Here is a 23,159-nt window from a genome sequence, read left to right on the forward strand (position 1 = left end):
GTACTCATTAAAGGACTTCTCCATAGGATACAATGCAGGTATGTGGTTGAATGGAAAGACTTGATTCCAAATCATAGACGTCTTTTCTACCGAAAGCGTAGCACTAGAGATCTGAAAAGCTAGTATACATTTCTTACGACCACAATTATCACACCTTCTACTACTGTTTGTGATCCTTCTCAATCAATCATGGCCTATAACTCAGTGGATATATCGCAGAACGTCTGACATGGCATCGAGACAGAATGCGTTACAAATACTGGAGAAATATGTAGTGGTGGCGGCGTCAGGGAGTTGCAAATATCGGTTTCATACCACGCTCCTTAGCCAAATCACTTTCAAAATTCGGTAATTTTATTACAAGGGTTCACCATCGGCGTCGTGTAACTGCACTGCTGGTCTGATAAATACACTCCAGCGATCACCATATATATTCAGTGTCACGGTATTTGTCTGGAAAAACCACGTCATTCATAGATAATGCCATATGTGGATTTATAAAGCCAGTATAGCTTTTAACATGGATACTTGTATGCAGCTATAGAACCAAGACTGCTTGTGATGGTAATATGGTTGTGTATTTTTTTAACATATAGTGGTTTGTAAGACGATTACGCCTCTCTTTCTAAGACATGGTGGTAGCACTAACTAGAAAAACTTGTGACCCATGTCCACCCATCGTTGATTTCAATTTAGTATAATTTCGTATCGCCTACAATCAGTTATGGACGAAGTATTATACTTCCTGGAAGGAACTGCGTGATAGGTTCGCCTTGAGCATCTGGCTTATAAAGTGTGTGTTTGTGTTGTGACATGTGCAAAGGGAATTACTATGTCCAGTCATAAGGAAGGTATAGATTTGATGTGAGTACTGTGATAGCAAAGGGAAGAGTATGTCAAGTCATAAGAATAGTACCGATATTTCTATTTCCAGATTCACAGTCGTAAGCACGGTGTATTTCTTATACTTCGCTCATTGTCGAATGTCGTTCAACTGAGACACAATCATAACATTTAGTTGTAAGTACAGGAATAAAATATATATGAGGCTGGTTTTCTTTCCTAGGAAGATTCTGTTTATGCGTGCTTGGTGTGCAGCGACGGTGACCTGTGGCGCGAATGATTCACATTTCCTGTTAACGGTAGAAGCCGTCCAAATGGAGAGGCCTGTTGGAGTGTAGGAATGTAGCTGACTTAACCGTGTTGTCCTCTAGACGGCCAAATAGCGAACTAAAACTTAGTATGCGTTGGATAGCTTTCGTGATTGCTTCGAAATTTGAGATGATTCAATATGGACGAGTGTTCGCCCTGGCCCCTATTCCCTCCCATGTAAATTGTTCTGTTGAGTGCTTCTGCACATTGCCCGCCTTTATTTAGTTAACGGAACATCGATTGCCGGCCACTGTGGCCGAGCGGTTCTAGGTGCTTCAGTCTGGAACCAGTATGCTGCTACAGTCGCAGGTTCGAATCCTGCCTTGGGCATGGATGTGTGTGTAATGCCATTAGGTTAGTTAGGTTTAAGTAGTTCTAAGTCTAGGGGACTTGTGACCGCAGACGTCAAGTCCCATAGTGCTTAGAGCAATTTGAACAATTTTTTTTTTTTTTAACATCGATTGTGGTGTGTGCACCTAGCAGGTGAAAGACGGGTGGAAGACACATTCACTGGTTCTGTAGACATGAGAAACACCTTAGTTGACTTTGTAAATTATAGGAATGATTTGGAATCTGTTACATCACCGACATCGTATTCGCGAGTGTAAATATCAGTAACCTCTACTTTTTTCGAGTTCTCACGTAAAGGATATTGCAAACGTGATAATTTTCTAGTTACTCAGTGGTTTACAGCACATTCCACCTCGCTAAAATTTCGAGTTTGTAGAGAAATAATTACCAGTCTATATCTTCGGAATTATGTTGTGCGAGCGATTAATAGGATACTGCTGTGTGCTTGATATCGAGAAGTACAGCGAAAATGGTATAATATAATGACAAACTATGTGAAGATACATGTATTCTTGTAATCCCAGAGTCTGGAGATGGGTGTAGAAAGGCAAGCAAGCAAGCATGTCTGGACCAGAAACAGTAACGCATTTGTGCCGAGGGGAAATGAGCCCGAATTTGTAGAACAGTTCTGAGAGTGACTTCGATCTGCTGAGGGCGCTCTGGTCACGCCTTGAGAGTGAATGACTTGTGACCATAGGCTGCAGGAAAATATCTATGCTGCAAGGAGTATATATGGTGCTGTCTGTCTTCGTGGTATATGTTTGAGTGTCTGGTGGTAGATAGCTATACGAATGATGTAAAAGGGGCGATTTTTGTATGGCGCTGGATATGAATTGTACGTTTACTACATCGACTTGGAACATGGTGATATATTGCTAGGTTGGAGATCGGTTTCACACTCTAATAATCAACCTCCTGTCCTCAGTGGCAGAGCAGTGTAATTGAGTAAGAGTCTTTCTGATCTGTAGGCCACTTTGCAAGGTTTAATTGTCAGTGCAATATTGTGATCTGTGCAAAAAATTTTTTTTACCGCTGAAAGTCTCATCTGGAGAAAGAAAAAAAGGAATGCTGACAGTTCTTCCACACCAGCGGCACCACTTATTCGGTGGGAAAATTCTATAACAACCAATCATAATGCTCCATTCATTTCAAAAGACATCCTTTGTGCCAGGACATAGGAGAATTACGTAGTGGTGAGGATGTTTGCGTTTCAGAGATGTTTGTTGAATGCAGGATTTTCGTAAACAGGTTCTGTTAGGACAAGAATTTCCATGCAGGCAAGCTGAGACACCATAAAAGCACCTACAAAAGCAACCGTTAACTATTTCTGGAACACTTTACAATTTCCGAGAGGTCAACTTGGCTATTATTTTACATTGCCATGTGACGTCAGTATAAAATTGAGAACCTTTTAGATGGTGAGTTGCCACACGGATGTTTTACGGTGATGCATCAACCACACTTGGGAGGTAAGCATGCATGCAAGGCTAGATGCAGCTCATATGTCCTGTTAGCATCGCTAGGGAGAAACAGCCTATGCTATTATGGAACAGATTTCTATAGCGCGATCTGTGACAACAGTATCCACAGGCATTGTGCAAGCAACAGTAAACACATTTGCCTAGATGCGTTCAGCGTATGGGGTCACAATGATCGCGCCTTGGAGTTCTGTGACATCAGTATGACATTCGAAGAACTCTAACTGTATACTCGAAAATAGACGCAACTATCACCTGCTTGCTGTAGGCGGCAGCAGCATGAAAGTGATGGTTCATGCTGGCTTGCGTCCGGTGGTGGCTCACGGGGCATCTACGTGTGCGCACCCTTGGAGCCTCTCATACATTGACAATAGTTCAAAAGCGTTTTTACGTGCAGTGAGTGTTTGTGCACTACATTATTTCTGGCTGTTTAAGCATTGTGAGCGTATTAGCAGAGCCTTATATATGCATTATTTCAGTGATTTACGAGTAGTCTGCAAGTCTGCACATCAGTGTACCACATTGTTTACAGTGAATTACGAGTAGTTCGCAATTCTGCATGCTGTGTATTGCATTATTTTGACAATTTGTGAGTTGATTTTGTGTTTGCACATCAGTGCACTGCATTATTTGCGAGTAGTTTGTATGTCAGTGTGCTGTCTAATGCATTATTTCGGTAATTTAGGAGTGGTTTGCGTGTATGCAGAGCATTTAACATGCGTTATTTTGGTAATTTACGAGTAGTTTGTGGGTCTCTAGGCTGTGTGGCTTGACCCCAAGCATGTTCAGAGTGTGTGTTTTGTATCAGTGTAATAAATAAACTACGTGAAATCCGTCTACAAGTATATTGTTCCCAAGAAAAAGTACACTCCTTCCTCTCTCCAGCAGCCTAGTGCTCTCTGAGTCATTTTCGCGCCATTTTCCCCCTCCAAACCGCCATCTTGGATTACGTCATGGAAGGGATGACAGCACCCTCTAGTTGCGGTATTGTGTACTAGGTCAGTTGGACTCCAGACCTCGTGGTGAACACACTGGGTGGAGGTACTGCCTCCAATTGTTTAAATATGGACTGCCTGCAAAATAACAACTTAGGTTCATCCTATCCAGCACAGGCTGAGTCCTTTTGCCACCATTTTCTCCCACCCCGAACTGCCAGCTTGGATTACATCATAGTATAGATGACAGTGCCCTCTGGTGGCAGTACAGTGTACTAGGTCAGTTGGAATCTGGACCCCATGGTGAACACACTGGATGGAGGTACTGCCTCAAATTGTTTAAATAAAGACTTACGTCCAGCACAGGCCAAGTCCTTTTCCCGCCAATTCCTAGAAAGAGGTGGCAGTCAGATGACTTAGGTTAGTGGAAATAGTTCACGTGACCTATTTTCCCGCCGTTTTCTTAGGTTAGTAGAGGTAGCTGTGCATTGTCGCGAGATATTTGGCCCAGTCACGATCAATGAACCACCCTGTATATCCTTATTGTGACCAATTTTCTTCATGTCAGTGTGCTATATGAAAAATTGTAAAACCTTTATGTGCGTAATTTTGACGCAGTCTGTCCAGTCATGATTGGTAAACAACGCAGGTGTAGTAACAAAGTAACAAAAGGATTCGGTCTCGCGTTGCTGAAAATATAGTAGACTTGTTAGCTTGTTGAATTACGCAACAGTCATCACGACTTCGAAAAGTACATCCAAGTTTTTACTACTAGGCTAGGAGTTTATCGAAATACAGTCAGCGTCGCCACAGAACCCCCCCCCCCCCCAAAAAAAAAAAAAAATCCCACGTAATTACCTTAATGTCTGCCCCGCTAGCTGAATGGTCAGTGTGATGGACTGCTGTACTAAGGGGCCCGGGTTCGATTCCCGGCTGGGTCGGGGATTTACTCCGCTGAGGGACTGGGTGTTGTGTTGTCTTCATCATAATTTCATCCCCATCCGGCGCGCAGGTCGCCAAATGTGCTGTCGAATGTAATAAGACCTGCACCAAGGCGGCCGGACCTGCCCCGCAAGGGGCCTCCCGGCCACTGACGCCAAACGCCTTAATGTGTCATCGCAGGACAATTATAATTACTTCACAGGTTTCAATAACATTTCTGCTGACTATGTTTGCTGATATTACAGTACTAAACCACCAAGCATTCGAATATCAAGCCTGTCACCAGAAATCTCAAAGTTACACCTAATCTATTGTTGACCAGGACTGGCTCTCTCCTTAACGTGTTTTACTTCTATGTTGTATGTCGTATCGGCATAATATCTTGTCCGTGAGATGCATAACTCGTTTACAAATAGTTTATAAAATCTTTCGGGTTCACACATCATTTTAGTCAGTAAATTAACATATGACAAGTAGCTTATATTGCCGACATTCTCGGATCCATCCACTTTTTCATTGTTTTCTGTTGTTTACCAGTTATAGCTAAAATAACTGCAGCAAACGCTTTCTTTTTGGTGTTCGACATCTTGACCAGTGTTGCCAACAAATGATTATTTTTTCCGTCTAACCAACACCCAAAAATCCGTCAAAATCAGATATCTCCGTATTTTATTGCAAATAAAAAGACGAAATTAAAATTATTTTAAAAATTATACTCATACCTAGTGTCCGAGACAGAGAAACATTTAAAACCAGCCGAACTCGGCCAATCCACATCGTCCTCTGCCTCTACCTCAGTTGATGTGCTTGATTGTTGGTCTCCTCGGTACACAGCCATTGTGCGAATTTGCCTCAAAACATGCTCTGATAAGACGTAACACGCCTAATTCCGGCCCTCACAGTGAGAATTGCATTTACCATATTGTTTTTAAGTCTATTCCTGAGGGAGGTTTCACATTGTTGAGCACGCTAAAATGCTCTTTCGACCTCAGCATTTGAGCAAGGTAACACCAAAAGTATCATAGCAAAATCTGAGAGCTCCTGCAATGGATTTTGGGAACTAGCGTCTTTATATGATGCGATCTTTTGCCAAAATTCTATCGACATTTTTTCCATTGAACAGTAGTTAATTTTGACCACTGAAAGTCAATTTTTGTTATTTCTATGTCAGGTAATTGAAATTCCTGAGCTAGCAGGATTATGTTCTCTTTCACCACCCTCGAATACTGTTATGGAGCAATTAGGCACACTTTTTGCAAAACCTTGACATTGTTCAGCAGCTCCTCAGCTAAGCTAAGCAGAAAATTTTCGTATCTACTGTGAAAAACTTCTACGCTTTCTGCGTTATTTTGCTCTTTCATCATATTTAACAATGAAACCTCTACTTCATGGCTAAGATAAATATTAAGGGATTTGTATTTTCTATCGTCTACCGTTAGCAAATCCTCCTTGTAACTGGTGACAACAATCCACCTCATAAGACCTACAGTATGAAGCACTAAGTTTTGCAGTAGCTTTGAACGGTCTGTCGTACTTGACTGGAATGTTTATTGACCTTTTGACATTCTTCTAGAACTGGTCTAAGAAACAGAAGATAAAGCTTATTGATGGCATCAGAGTATATAATCTATAATAGTTCAGCTATATTTCAAAATGTGTCTGTAGTTCAAGCCACTGACCCAAAATGCAGTAACAGCAACTTCGATCGATTGGTGTATAATTTTAAGGGGTTCGGCTCCATCATTTATTGCTTTAAACAACTCTATACATATTACTTGTCTAGAATAAGATTTAGAAAACCAAGAATAAGTTTCACAATTGGACGGTAGAGGACACTGTTAACTGAACTGAAAGGCAAAAACAGGGTATCAATACAAGATCAGGGACCTCACATTTCAGTTTCTGGTAAACCCCATTCTTAATACCCACCATTACAGAGGCAGTATCTCTACCAATTCCTCTCATTTTTTTAATGTCTAAACTATAATATGAAAGTCATTATTTTACTGCCGTAAGAATACATTTAGCATTTCCCTGTTCTAGTTCACGAATTCTTAAAAGGGTGGAAATATCTCTGCTTTGTTGTTTTGAAAAATACACTATGGACACAGCCAACAATTTGGTTACAGAAATATCTTCAGAATCATCTATAAGAAGACTAAAATTTCCATTACCAACATCAATGATCAACGGACCTAATTGCACACGGATGAACTACAAACAATGTAAGAGAAGTTTCAGCAGCTGCATGTACATTCGTATGTTTCATAGACCAAAATGATAATGTTGACTGTCGTGAAGACGAAAAAGATTCAGATGCTTTTAAATGTTTCTTAATTTTTCAATGCAAAAGTAAAACTGACAAACACACATTCGTGTTGGATTGGCAATATATTTAGACCGCGCACTACTAGGTTCCCCAGGCACGTTTAACAGCCAATCCTTTAATTGTTTATCACTTAAGCACTCTTTACTAAAATGTCCTACATACCGCTTGACATTCTTTTCAAGCATGTTCAGTCAGTCGTAAAACAAACAAAAATAGCACTAGGCACCAGTTGTTAAGCACACAATAACTCACTACAACACTGTAGTCTGTAACCTGGAACGCAGCTCCCCAGTTATGTAGCAGCTGGGAGAATTCGTGCTCTAGTGATTTTCAAATGTTCGGTGCCCAACAGCGCACCATACAGTTAGCAGGTGTTGACTGCATTGTCGTCTTCTTTGTTGTTGAACTGCGCTGTCTGTCTCTTGTTGCGGTATATTCATTGTGATTTTTATGAAAATGAGTGATGATGGGCTTGCTGGCTCATCACAGAGGCTATTTTCTTCTCCATTTCGGAAAATAAAGCCGGTTATCAGGAGCTCATGGGAGGTCAAAACACAGGTTTCTGTTGCCTTCAATGGGTGCTTACAACACGTGGAGGTGGAGCTGGTTCTCCCCCCCCCCCCCTTACCACCTTCCACGCCTCACAATCCATCACTCCGCTCAGCATACATAGCTTGTCCACTCTCTCCTCTGCCCACAATCCTCGATAGATGCCAAGTTACAATTCGCGGGAGGTACCATAAACTAATGTAATGCGTTCACTATCCAGAATTCTCGACATTAACTCATAGAGCAAAGAATATTTTTGTCAGTGTGTTGCTGGTGCTAGAGGCGCGAATTGTATAGTTAAAGCCAGTACAAATCCTGGGGGTGGATGATATTTTCGCTGCCAGTATTTGGCCAGCCAGAAGATGAGAGATGATAGTTTTAAACATACTGATCGCCAGTTTTTGCGCCAATGTCCTGGATTAAATTCCAAACCTCTCCACAATCTCTCGTGAAGAGAGAACACATAACACTGTTGACAGTGATTCATCCATCGGTTGGGAATGTTAAGTACAGCGTCCCCATTGATGCTTTTCGAGAGAATAATGCTATGTACTAGCACCGAGTTTTAACCTCACCCTCTTCATCCATAACACACCACACATTGCCAGCACTCATCACAGTTATGCCCTATGTACGAAAACACGCTCGAAGCTTCATAACAGGTCGGAGGAGGCCAATGGCAAATCACCTCCACTCGGACCCTTCCCAGGATGGCGTTTCAGGATTCCTGCTTCCGCTCCCTACGCTCAGACACTTACATACTATTGTATCTTTGCTTACAACAGACATTAGAGTCATTTGCCACCGCATTATCTTTGCTTTGTTGAGTTTGTCAGTCAGAGATGTTTGAAACTATTTGCTAACAAATAGCCACGTACGTAGCTCAATAGCAAGGAAATCTAAGGAGTTAATTCCAGTTCAGTTTTCGGTTACACCCTACATGTATTTCCTGAATGAAATATTACCCGTTTTTGCAACACACTGAATGAAACTTAGTTTTAGCGCAATACATCCATGGATTGCACTGTCTTGCAGGTGCACAATGATTTGCATTCGTAATAGTTTTATCAAAGAATTTTTTTTCATAATTAAATGAGACCAGAAAAATTCATCAAAAAAAATGCCCAGTTTTAATAACATCCATCAAAAAATCTGTCAACCATGAAAACTAAGCGGTAGCGTTCTCGCTTCCCACGCCCGGGTTCCCGGGTTCACTTCCCGGCGGGGTCAGGGATTTTCTCTGCCTCGTGATGGCTGGGTGTTGTGTGCTGTCCTTAGGTTAGTTAGGTTTAAGTAGTTCTAAGTTCTAGGGGACTGATGACCATAGATGTTAAGTCCCATAGTGCTCAGAGCCATTTGAACCATTTTTTTTTTTTTTTTTTGAAAACTAAATTTTACCCGTCACACAACCCGAAATTCCGTCAAATTTTACGGGAAATACGTCAAATTGGCAACGCTGATCTTGACCTTGTGAAATTGGTTGGCCAACTGACAATATTAGTGGTGATATGAGAGAAATTTGACAAACTAGAATTTTCAATAAATAATGGTGAAATGGCTCTGAGCACTATGGGACTTAACATCTGAGGTCATCAGTCCCGTAGAACTTAGAACTACTTAAACCTAACTAACCTAAGGACATCACACACATCCATGCCCGAGGCAGGATTCGAACCTGCGACCGTAGCGGTCTCGCGGTTCCAGACTGAAGCGCCTATAACCGCTCGGCCACACCGGCCGGCCAATAAATAATGAATGTGTGCAGACACCTTAAGGTCATAATGTTCACAATGTAAGTTCATTTATCCATACTACCCAAACAGTCAAACGCAGAATAGCTGCTAACGCTTTCAGGAAGTATTTATCTGTCTTGGCAGTCGGGAAAATCAAATGCTGAAAAACGCTGAGACTGGCGCCAGACATGCATCAGACTCAATACTACACTTCCTACTGCGGGCATTCCAAATTATAAATGATGTGGTGTGGTGGCCCTCAACTATGTACCCTCAGACTGAAGAGTTGAAATATTAAAGGTTTTGGCTGGTTGCGTTGTCTAGGGGCTGGGATATGTAGCTGCCGCATTACAAGCCAAATACTGCTGAGTCTACAGTATATAATATGAATATACACATGTACCGAATGGTCGAAGGTTCCTATCACTTGCCAATAGCGAATTATAAACGATTTATTGCAGCAAAATAGTCATTATAGTTATACATTAGATTACAATCATTTGAGAGTTAATTACAAGGATGTATTGAGTGTCTGCATAATTCTTAGTAGATTACATTCAGTGCAGGTATTATAACAGATTATCATTTGGACCATTTATTGCATAGTCTCTAATTGATCTGGTCCTCTTGTTGCATATTTCTATATGGTATCTCTCACAAGACTGTCCACATAGTGTACACTTGCAGAGGTTTGTCGGTTCGTGGTATGTTGTATTTGCACAAATTTCATGGTGGAATCCGTGTACTGCGAGTCTTGTAAGTACGTGTCTCATCTCAAAGTTTGCTGCTGTCCAAGTGCGGTCGATCATGGCCCCGGATCCATAGAATTCCGTTGGTACTTCCTCTCTTTTCTTGAGTAGTGATCTTAGTAGGTTCTCCGATGCTGATGTGTTGGGAAGTAAGAGCATTGTCCTTAGATCCTCGATGAGGAAAGATTCTCGGGCGAGAAGGTAGACTAATCTTGATCTTGTGGTTTTTGCTACCCCTAATGCTCTTTTGATATAGGTTGCTTTTACTCTTTCCAATGTTTCTAACATTATGGAAATCGCTCATGACGAAGATGTCGAAGCATATGCCTACGCGGACGACATTGTGATAGGCTCAAAAAACTTAAAGAAACTACAGGAGACTATAGAAGACGTGGAAAAATGGTGCAGAAAATACAAGTTTGTAATCAACACCGACAAAACGGAAATGATGGTATTCAGACCAGGTGGGCAAATCCCAAAAACGACAAGAATTGCACTACAAGGAAAGCAAATATCTATCACAAAAGATTACAGATATCTAGGTATAACACTGCAGCCGTCCTCAAAGTGCTTCACTAAACACACAACAGAGAAAGCGACACAGGCCATCAGAGCGATAAATGAAATAAGTTTCATCAGAACACTAAATCTAGACACAGCTATGGCACTCTTCAAATCAAAAATAACACCGATACTGGCTTATGGGATAGAAATCATATGGATACACCTAAATGAAAAGAACTTAGAATAGCGAATTATGAATGTAACATACAAATTTATAAATGAAAGATAGCAATTAAATAAATTCTGCAGGTACTATTCTAACGACTTTAAATGATGAATACGATAGCATTAGTACCTTTAAGAATGCCCTTTATTACAGCAAAACACTTACTGGTGTCGATGGTCCAGCAATTAAATAAAATATATGTTGAATAACAGGGAAACAATAGATTCCTACTTGATGTAATTAGTTGTGAGCAACAACATAGCTCGTGAGATATTCACTTCTAAATGCATACTACGTCTTCACTGCATAAGCCACAGAAATCTCACAAGTGCACAAGTCGGCACTATGAAATATTTTTATCTCTCATGACCATGCGTGAACTGCTCCACTCTCCAAGTCTTTCCCGTGACCGCCCATCACACCACCTCTTGCAGCACGCCTCTGTCCCCTCCCGTACTGTCCCTCGCGCCGCACTTCCATACAGTCTCTCCACATGTCCTCTTTGGAACGATCGCTGTGATTGGTTAGAGCGCTCCCGCCCTCTCTCCAAGCCAATGCACACTCACAAACTTCATGAAACACATTCGAAATACTGGATTTACATTTAAATAACTTGAAATAAATAAATATTCCTACAGCTGGACCATAAACACGCTCTAACACACATTATTAAATACCTAAACTAATTAAATAAACATATATCAAAGGAATAGAACAGAAGTAAGCCAGTAGGCTAATGTCTCTGTGCTTTCTAAAACACAGTAAATAATTGATCAATTTCTTAATGAACGGTATATATCGGATATAAACAAAGGCATAGATGAATAAATATATTTATAAGCATGCTGCTACCGTTTTTACGTGTAACTGTGGAGTACTTATGGCCTGATGCGATTAATAGTAATAGGTCACTTTGACCTCCAATAATTCACGTGCTATTAAAGTTACATGCCTGTAATTTATAACAATTTAGGTTTACACTAATAGCTTTCTAAAGACATGTCGATCCGACCAAATCAGATGAATCATTTAGATTTTGGAAATTCGTGGCTGGGTGTTATTTGTATAATTTATCATCAAATACTAAGCTTTAAAGTAATAAACCTATTGAAAATCTGATTACTCTATCAGAATCGTCGTGCAAATAATGGTAATGTACATGTTTCTTTTTGAGGTATCATGATTCATCTGGCTACTGTTAATTTCCATACAAACTGTGAAATGTCTGCCATTAAGGTTTCACAAAGTCCACCATCTTTGGCACTTCCGGCATGTCTCCTTCATCGACACAGCATCACCGTAGAATTCTCAGCCAAGCAGCCCCTGGACCGTGTGCTGGGGCTACCCCTCTTTTCAGGCACTATGCGGTCGGCCTGCCGAGCGGTCCACTCAGCCATGCCAACTTCAAACTTAGAATGTTTTCAGGGTACCACAATTCGCCCGTTACCTCACACTATTAACTCTTCCAAGTGCTGGAAAGCATTCCATCAACTCACTGGCAATACCCCTGTAGCTCAGTATCCGCTCCTCCACAACAACCACCCCTTACCCGACAAGCAGACCAAAGTTGATCACTTTGCATCCTATCTCCCCAACATCTTCCCCATCCCTGAAACACTCATTCTGATTACTCCCACTTCCCTACCAGCCACAAATATACTAACACTGCTGCCCCACCCCTGCCTCTCAGCTCCCAACCAATCACAGTGCATGACGTGAAACAAGTACCATAGCAAATACAACCCATCACCTAGTCACGAATACATCGCCTATCAGCACCTTAAAGAATGCCCCTCTCTTGCCAGCCTGGCACCTATTTATACCATTATCCTCTCCACAGGTTACTATCCAAAGCTGTGGAAAACATCTGAAATCTACACTTCCTTAAACCACAGAAACCTCCACTGATATCTCCTCCAATCATCTCATCTGCCACATCTCAGTGTTCACCAAGATCTTCAAATCCATCCTCTCCCAACATACTCATCAACACCTGAATCAACCCTACATCATTCCCATTAACCACTGTGGGTTCCATCCCATCTTCTCTTCTAATGACCAGCTCCTGCACCTCATCCATCTCCTTTCCCACCAGTTGAACACCCAAAATCCACTGTTTTTGTCTCTCTCAACCTAGAGAAAGCCTGCAACCGTCTATGGTATTCCAGTCTGCTTTCAAACTCCAGACTTATGCAGTGCCAATGAAATATGTCTGCCTTATTGCATCCTTCCTCTCTAATTGCCCATTCTTTGTCACCATTAACAACACCAACTCCCACACCTTCTATCCCACTGCAGGTGTACCCCAAGCCTCTGTCTTCTCTCTTCTATCTCCTTTACATGGCTGGTATGCCCAAACCATCTCCATCATTTCACCTCCTGCTGATGACACCGCATTTCTTGCTCTCAACCCTACACTCCACAAATCTCAATGATCCTTCCAAATCCATCCCTCAGTTTACTTCCTGATGTAACTAGTGGCTCCTCAAGATCAACTCTTCCAAACCACGGGCAATAATTATAGGAAGCGCCACATGCAACTTCTATCTTCATGACCTCTACCTTACCATTTCTGTTTGTCCTATCCAGGTAATTAACACGCTGAAACATCTTGGACTAACATCGAAACTTCACCTACTAATCATCCAACAAAAAGCCCACAATAGATGAAAACTACTAACTGTCCTCCACACCTATAAATCCTTGATCTGTCCCATCCATTTCTACACAAGTATTGGATGGAACTCATGCACTCCACCTCACTTTCTGCATCTGCTTACCTTTTCCCCACAAAGATCCTTTACCAACTCATCAAATTCCACCTCACTCACACTGAACCCCTCTGAACAATCTACACTATATGGAAACTCCAAGCCAATCATCTTATTGTTTCTCCTCTACTTTCCAGTCCTCATATACCGCCATGCCTTTACCGACACATCCCACTAATCCTCCGCCCACACATGTTCCACATACTCTCCCAGAGAAACTTCAATCATCTCCCCCTCGCAGACCATGAAGCCTGACATCTATCCATTCATGCCAGCTGTATGTCTACCCCACCTAATCCACATTATCATGGCTTCCTCTCCCACCTCTCCCCTCCCCAAACTTCATTACCCCCTTTTTCCCCATCTGCCTTCCTTTCCCCACACCCTTTCCCCAACAACTATTGGTACCCCCAACTTCCTCTCTATTCTACCACCTCTTCTGTTCCCACAGCCACTCCTGCTCCATCATTGCTATCCAGCAGTCCTCCATCCTTATACCACCACATTCCTACCATCCTCAATGGCCAACCTTTTCTCCTTCAGCAACTGACTCCCTATCCCGTGACACATCCTTTCACTTTCTAATGACAGGAAAGTGTTTCCTTCAAATATCAGTGTTTCATTTTACTTTTTATTATTATTGTTTTAACTACCAATGCAAGAAGTCATCTATTATATATCTAACAACTTCCATTTCATTTTTTAGCTTCAGAAAGTTTTAAATTCAGTGTGAATATCTCTATCTGTTTGTCGTTTTTTCGTTTCATTTGATTTTTTATTGCCAGTTGGCTGAATAGTAGGTTGCCTGTACTGCTGACAGCAAAAACGATAAAGAAAAAAAATCAGGAAAAGTGGTTGACCACTACCTGTGGATCAATTGTAATGCTGCACTGCACATTGAGGAGAGCAAGACCACTCAGTCTTTTTTGATCTGTGCTGTTTCTAGGTAGATTTTTAAATGTTTTAAGTCGAAAATTACATTTCTGGTGTTTCTGTTCAAACTTGAGGGTGACTATAATTCCATGCAGAATCCTAATATTGCAAAAAAGTTTTGATATGTGTATCTGTAACACTAGCAAAGTGTACTCTGGTCTTGTAGTTGGACCTTGTTTAAGTCACTTTTGTTTACAAATGGAAAATTCTCCAGCCACAGAGGAAAGCTTTGGTTACACTGACTTTTAAAAATTTATGGAATCTAGTTTGGTACCATCTACTTTGGATTTATGCCCTGAAAGGATTCAGTTAAATCTGATAGTTCTGAAACCTAACTTGTAGTTGGTGTGTTATACAATGAAAGAAAGGTGAGTCTCCTTTCATTCTGTAGTATTTCTCTGGGCTGCAAACAGGACTATTGTCTTGATATTTCATTGTGGAATTAGACCATGATACCATGGGCACCCACATGATAGGCCATTTGGTTTGTGGAGGGGGGGGGAGGGGGGGGGGAGGAGGAGGTGTGTTGAACCTTTAGGTATTGAGTATTTTTAATATTTTGGAAGACAAATGTTGACTTGTAAGTAGATATAAAAAAGTTGCAATTATGGCCTGTTAAAACCTAGATAGTACTGACTTTTAAATCATTTTCTTGAAAGAAAGACATCTGATTACACTTTTTTCTCCTTTGTCTGTGAGTTTGGGGTGGTGGTGGTGGGGGGGGGGGAGAAGGGTGCAGTCCTCCCTCCCCCCTCCCCCTACTGCCTCTGGGCATAAGCACCCTTGCTCGGTAGTACTAGTACTGTGATTGCTACTTCATCTTCTTCTATGATTTTAAAGGTCTAAATAAATAGATTTTATCGCTATCCAGTATAATTTCTTCTAAGTCACTGGACGCGTTGCTAACTTATTCTAATTTTGCAATAAGATCACAGTTATCCCTTTGCAGTCTTCTGCCAAGAGAAATGGTTTAGGGGAAGATTTTTTCCATACCAGTAGCTTGCTGTTAGTACAACAGAAGCAGTGGCTCTGAGTAACAGCTAATAATAATGATCTTGGAGCAGTGTCTTTGTTAACACATGATTCTAACTGTTACAAAAAATCCACATGACGAAAACATTTTTTAAAACTGCAGAATGTTTCATGTTCTTAAATTGATAAATTTTGCACATTGCCAAAAGTGATGAGGGTCTGGTTGCCGTACTGTAATGAACTGCCCTGCTAAACATAATGACATTCTGAAACAGCTCAAAATTCATTACAGCATAGCAACCAGACACTCATCACTTTTGGCAATGTGCAAAATGCATGTATTTAAGAACATGAGGCAATTCTGCTGTTTAAAAAAATTTTTTTAGTCACAGTGGATTTTTTGTAACATTTAGAATCACGTGTTAACAAAGAAACTGCTTCAATTTTGAACAGTTTCAGAAAGTAATTATGTTTAATGAGACCCATAAAGAATTTTTTGATGGCTTGTAGTGACCCCATGCAATTCCTGATAACTATGCTTGTCGTATTTTTTGTATCCCACCTAGGACATATTACCATATTTTTTTGGGTTCAACCCAAGACTTAATCCCGAAATTAGTTGAAGGTCTTAAAAGTTTACTGAGTCATTAAAGTTTATTCATTCAACTGTATTTTCACTGGACAAGACCTTTGTTTTTTTCAGAAATGGTTTGTCTGTTTCAATTACATCATACAATTCACATCGCTGAAGTTCTGAATTAATTTTAACATTTAGCAGATGTTTAACAGTAGTTACTGAAAGTCTACTCACTTCTGCAGACCAAGTGTTCACTGTAGCTGAAAAATTTCTCTCATCTGGAGCAGATGTCAAAGACAAAGATATTGCATTCAACCATTTTAGTGAGATTGCAACATGAAATGTCAATCTTTGATACTAACCTCTCCTCATATACAATTGCAATTTCTCCAATAGATAGTGTGAAATAAAGACTTTCATTGTTGCTGTCATTACACAATTTCAAAAATTTACATTCCTGTAGCAAGTTAACACTAAACACACACTCTCTTTTGTCTCTCGCTAAATGATCAGACAAAAAATAATAGTGGTAAAATGATCAAAAATGCAAAGATGAGTTACTTCAAACATGAAAACAACATAACCCATTGCCCCTGTTCTGTTGTGAAATGACTAAGTTAAAAACCATGGCTGAACTGGTAGTTATGCCTGCCCATCAGTGTGAGTGCTTATTCCTTCAGCTGGAAGGGACATGGCCACAAGAGAATGTTTAAAAATGTCATGTCAAACACGTAGGTCTAAAGTTAAAAAAAAAAAAGAAAACTCCTTTACAGTTATAAAATTCTCAAATCTCAGACATTTTTTCAACCCAGATATTACCCCAGACAACACTAAAACACCAGAACTGTCCTGGCTAATCCTGGACATATATTAAGCCTACCAATCACCTGCAGAGAACGCAGTTCAGCAAATACTACAGCAATATATACAAACAGCCATTGGATACTATATTCTCTTCTGTTGAAAGCTAGTTCTCTGCATAAATTACCACTCATTACCACTGAACTGTTGTACTCCTGACCAACAAAAAATTCACGATTGATACCACATAGTTTCAAATGGGATAGTCTTAAATTCTCCAATACAAACCCTGTTAAGTATGCAGCAGGTATAAACATCATCAAACTTACACAAATCACATTTAATCCTAAATTTTCATAGAAAAATAGTTGCTTATTTCTTGCAATGTCTGTCATTTTGGCACAAAGAACAATGAAGTCCTTAAAACTGTTCATTCTATGAACAATTTGTTCTCTTATAATTTCACCTTATATATCTGTTATCTTGGTTTGAATAGCTGCAGCGATGTATTGTGGATTCTTAGTACTTTTTTGAAGACACCTGTGCAAAACTAAATCATCAGCTTCAGCTCAGAAGCTCAGGACAGAATGAAAATTCCCATCATTTAACTCATCAACATGTGACACTGAATTTCCAGAGTCATATTTGCCACACAGAACTACAGTTTCCACAGTTGACAGGAACTCTTTCGTGCAGTTTCCTACCATTAGTACCATTATGTGGCATTTCCCTGTTCAATTGGTTCACTATGTATGTATCTTTCCTCTCTGTGTGCTGTCTTTAAAATACTACCCCTCTCTGCAAATGACCTTGAGTTCACAACTGCTCTGCAGTAGTACTTCATGAAGTCCTCAGAGTTTTTACGCTTATGAGCTCAGAAGCTTCTATGATATCCTTACAGACAAATTTTACCAGTGACAACCTCCTTGCAACTCAGAGGGAAGGGAGGGAGGGGGGGGGGGGGTGGAGGAGGGGGGGAACTATTGGCCTGCAGCCCCATCCAGATCACCTGTTTATTTTCAGTCTCTCAGAGAGAGAGAAGGCTCCTCGCAACATAGCTTTCAGACTTGGCAGCTTCAAAAATTTTCTCATTATTGTAGTAGAATTTGGAGATGACAATCTATACGTGTGGTCTTGTACTGCATCTCATTGCGCTATTAGATGCATGATAGGTTGGTCTATTTTGTACCTTCTGGAATCGCTATAGCATCTGAGTTCAGATCATAATAGTCTTCTATTCCTTGAAGAGTGACTGAAAGCTTTCTCAGAATTTATGTATTGTTTTCCTAGTACCATTTGGTATAGATTTTGAGTTTCCATAACATCCTTTTTGATGTTTAATAATGTTATGAGATGAGTAAAAGAACCAGGAAGCCTTCATTCAGGTGACTACTAGTGCTATATCATTGCAACTGTGTAGAGAAGCCTTGACTGCTTCCACATATCATCGGAAATCCAGACGAATGCTCAAGTTATAGTGCAGCTTCTATCTAATTCAGTATTAATAATACTAAAAATTAAAATGAAACCTTATCAGCCATGAAGCTCTTAATTACTTTCAGCCTTCATCTTTTATAATCAACACTGAGGGTACCCAGATATTGCTTCATGTGGCAACTGGAGGGAGAGGGAGCAGTAGCACATCTCTCCCTGTACTAAAGTGCTAATCCTTGGGAAATATCACCTGTGACTGTAACAGGAACATACTATAGGGGCATTTGCAGTTTTAGTATTTCTTAGTTTATGATTTAGTATGACGTTACTATACGCACAAACAAAGTTGACACTCGGTAAAGGCATTTCGCATTTACAGTCACTCCCATCGCCCACCGCGCTGAGTGTCAACTTTGTTTGCTTGAACAATAGATTTACCAGAATCATACAGACTGGGGAAGGTACAGTACATAAATAGTTATACAGCTGGGCCATAATATAGAAACATTAAAAGCTAATTTTGTATGAATTGAAAACAATAACAGATTGCACAAAAAGTCTTTATGTTCACACTTTGTGTCTATATTCCCGTGGTTCTCACCACTCCTTCTGAACTTCGCAGCTCTCCTAGGTACAAACAGCAGTTATGTTCATAGACAGAGCAAATACTTTTAATGAGTAGCTCATTTTATTTTCTGCATTTGTGTGTGTGTGTGTGTGTGTGTGTGTGTGTGTGTGTGTGTGTGTGTGTGTGGGTGGGTGGGTGGGTGGGTGGGTGTGGGTGTGCATTTTAGTTTAATGTGGGTTGCTTTATTTAATAATACATACTGTAAAGATTAGTGAAATTTGCTAGCATCTTCTAAATACCAAGTTAATTCCTCAATTCTCAGCTGTAAGAGAGACTTACACTAGGGCCTACAGGGTAGTTGTCTGTGATGTGAATTGTCTGTCTGTTCAACTTACATGACAGATGGTAATTTAAGAGTCATTACTAAATGGAACACATTCTGGATTAATTTCTGGGTATGAAATGATACTTCATGAGTTTGCCTCCAATCAATGTCATCTTTTGTTATGAAAAGAGTGGTTTGTTTTTATTTTACCTGCATTTTGCTAATATCTCAGGAGCCTGGTCCACATTAATGGTGAAAAGTATTGTATGTAACCTACCCATTAAACATAAATATTTTTAACTAGAGATTTCATTTTGTCATGTAAATATTGACCATAGAACCAGTAGATCTGAGTACTTGTTTTGTAAGAACTACAGAAGAAATGTGCCTGGGCTTTCAAAGCTACTCCTCTACTCACTTAGAAACTGATGTTATAAAGAAACCAAAACACCAACTAGGTAGGTCTGAGGTCTGAGTCTGAGTGATAAGTATTTTGGTTGATCTTACTTTATTAACAGAGGGCAGAAGTGAGTTCGGTCTTAAAATTCTATTGCATCGTACTTTGTGATACAAAGTGTATTTTCATAATGCAAATTACAGAATATTTGGGTGGCTCCCTGCTGTTATTTAATTCAATCAATGTACATTTTTGTTGTGCTGTATAATTAAATAATTTTTCAGTGCCTGTAGGTATGAAGAAGTATTCAGTTTGCTATATATCTTTCTTGTTTACTTAAATATTGCTGTCATATACAGGTGAAACAATCTTGAATGTAGATGAAACAACATATTTCTGGGTACTTGAAGTGTGCTGAATTATCTTTTGATTGCCTGTAAAATCCATTACATAATTCTTTTTTTCTTTCAACAGGGAGAGCTGTAAGGTGGATGCTCCATATGTGAAGACTTATGCAACACTTGGTTACCTTTAAACGTTTTTTTATGAAAAATTTATCCTAAAAACATTAAGTTAGCATAATAGATTAGTTGAAGCCTTCAGAAGTGAGTTGTTGAGATCTGTGTTGTTATTCACTTTACATTCGTAGTGTCAGCAGCTCTGTCCCTTGAATAAAAGATAGAATGGCATGGTATACAATGGCAAATGGTAGAATGCAATGTAGTCACTGTCAAAACTCTTTGAAAGAATGATTTATCATTATTATTTGAGCAGATTTATTAAATTATGTTGAGTCCTTAAAATTTCTGCTCTTTTTTATGAAGCTTCTGGAATATTATTTTCCTGGTGGCTTGGCATGACTTAGAGTTGTTTCTTGAATATTTAATTTATTTGTACAAGTAACTATTTAACTCATATTTCATGTTGCTCACCCAAAGAGCTTTCATTGATATATCAATGATCTGTGTCATATACTAATGATGATGTTTGTGCTGCTTTAGAATATTGTGACTTGTATTAATAACTAATAAAAATTGCTTAAAGGGAAAAAATAGAAGTTAAATGTAGGACTGTGTGTAAGGACAAGCTTAGATTTAATAAACATGTAAACAGCAGCATCATTTTCCTTGTTAATCTGTGTGGTGGATCCGGCTGGCGCTGAGTTTGTTCAGTGTGAGGCAAATGTTGTCAGGACTGAAGAGCTGCAAAACTGAGCCCTTGTAACAGCCACGGCCTGACAATTGCGTCCCACAATGGGCTCAACTCTTCTGCGCCCCCGGCGCCCCTCACAAAAGCCAAGCTTTGTCTGCTCAACACAGTATCTTGAATCATATCTTCTCAATAAAGTATCTTAAAGAAAGCTGGTTTCCTTCCTACTATCAGCTCTGAGTCCATGTGGTCTTGTTTCAGTCTGTCAAAGGAAAGATTTTATCAACATTTTCAGTACTGAAAAATTTGCCAAGAGAATAAATAAAAGAAAGAAACAATTATTTGATCCACATTTAATGCTCTCAAGGAAAGTTTATAAAAGTCACTAGACCACAGGATGTGGGCTATAATACAGAACCCTGGACCAATATGTAGTTGGGGTGAAAAAATACTGTATTAACATAATATATAATTTCAGTATTAATAAAATGAAATTTATTGCTCTGTTTTGATAAGCAATGTAGCTAAGTGTGCTACTCTACATATATATATGTATATCTATATATAGACACATATTACATTCATAAGTACTGTATCAGATTATTATATAATTATCTGCATGTTAACTTAAGTGTGTGTGTGTGTGTTACTATCACATACAAACATAATCAAATAAATTATGTGGTTATATTGGATGTCGTGGATGAATGTGAATTACTCAATTATAATTATTACACATAGTTATAAATATATTAAACTGAACTGTAGTTTTTAGCTTTCGTATAAACTTTGCGATGTTTTATGTGTGTGGATGCACACCATTTGCTTGTTTACTTCAGTACAGTTAGACAATGTGTCATAGATTTTGTAGTTAATCATGCCAAGTCATCATAGTAGCTTGACATTATTTTTAAAGTTAGTAACAGTTTTTTGATCAGCAGAAAGCTCTAATTACACAATAGTTGAGTCATGATGATACAATATTGGATCTTGGATAAAGATTTATCTTGAAGATATGTACTTCATTTAGACTGTGCAATTGCTTATTTTTAATATAATTTTAATGAAATGGACAGTCAACTTTTCCAGTTACAAAGATGAGATTGATAGCCACAACAAAGAAGATTCTATAATTAGCATCTGTTCCACACAATATCTACAATCTGAATATCTGTGTTGTGCTCTTCTGACCATGAGTGATGTGGATCCTCATTTATGGAATGCAGTTGATGGAAATGCTGACAGTACAAATGCTAGGAAGTGTTAATAACTAATGTAATTTATCTGAAATTTTGAACATGCTCGAACAACCCCATGCCAACAGCCCACACTGATAACCTAATGTGGAGCACTGTGAAGAGAGTGCTTTTAAAAATCAGACTTCCACATAATTTAAAATGTGAACAAATTAAAAGTATTACTTACATTTTTATGTAATTGTCTAAAATAAGCCTATTTTAAAGTGGTCATAATGTATTAATAATCATTGTGTTAATAGAAATTACATGTCTTAACTGATTTTCAACTAAACACAATCAAATATATTACTACATAGAATTGGAATAGTAAAAGAACAATACACAAAATTCATATTTCAGATACTGATTGGCATATAAACTGTTTTATTCCTTCTCTTAGATTTATTTGTTTACATCTGTAACTGCTTATTTTACCAACAAAACAAATGAAATTAATTTAAATGGTACACTTTCCATTAAAAATAGCATTTTTTAAAGTGAGAGAATTAGTAATTGTTAGTAAGTGACATACTATAAATGTATATATTAAAGTGTTAAGAAAAATAATGTAGTCATTTGCATATAAGTTTACTTCAAATAACCAAGAGCAGAAACTGAGTATTAACAATGAAGAAATACCATGATTAAAAGAAGATAATCTGAGTGTTGTTGCTTTTTTTTATGTGGACCAATGTGATGGATTAAAATTAGGTTGTAGCAGCTTGTGGTGTTAAGCCAAGTAAAACAAAAAATGACCTAGTGAGAATAAATGTTTGTGCAGCATACGCAAGTTAACAGTACTACTTTAATACTTTGAACTACATTTAGAGCATGCAGAATGAACCCATCTGTCCCTCACCTAGATTCATTGTGCTTGAATACTGGCCACAACTGGGACCTTGCCTGCTAACATAAAATATTTAAGTAATTCTGTAGTAATAAATTAAATCATATACTAACACTTTTGTGTATTATTACCTTTATAATGTCCTTCTCCTCATAATTTAAGCAGTGTGCTATTGAAACTAGGGTGAGCCTGATGGATC

The 23,159-nt window shown here is 39.1% G+C and overlaps 1 long non-coding RNA gene across 1 annotated transcript in view; it reads left to right on the plus strand.

Annotated features, from left to right (window-relative positions):
• LOC126469197 (uncharacterized) overlaps positions 1 to 22,793 on the plus strand; it is a 47,056-nt gene extending 24,263 nt beyond the window's left edge. The window contains exon 2 of the long non-coding RNA XR_007585999.1: positions 20,201 to 22,793. This is a non-coding gene — a long non-coding RNA (uncharacterized LOC126469197). The remainder of the gene's footprint in view (positions 1 to 20,200) is intronic.
• The last annotated feature ends 366 nt before the right edge of the window (positions 22,794 to 23,159 follow it).

This window comes from Schistocerca serialis, chromosome 1 (assembly GCF_023864345.2).
Source record: "Schistocerca serialis cubense isolate TAMUIC-IGC-003099 chromosome 1, iqSchSeri2.2, whole genome shotgun sequence".
NCBI classification, from domain to species: domain Eukaryota; kingdom Metazoa; phylum Arthropoda; class Insecta; order Orthoptera; family Acrididae; genus Schistocerca; species Schistocerca serialis.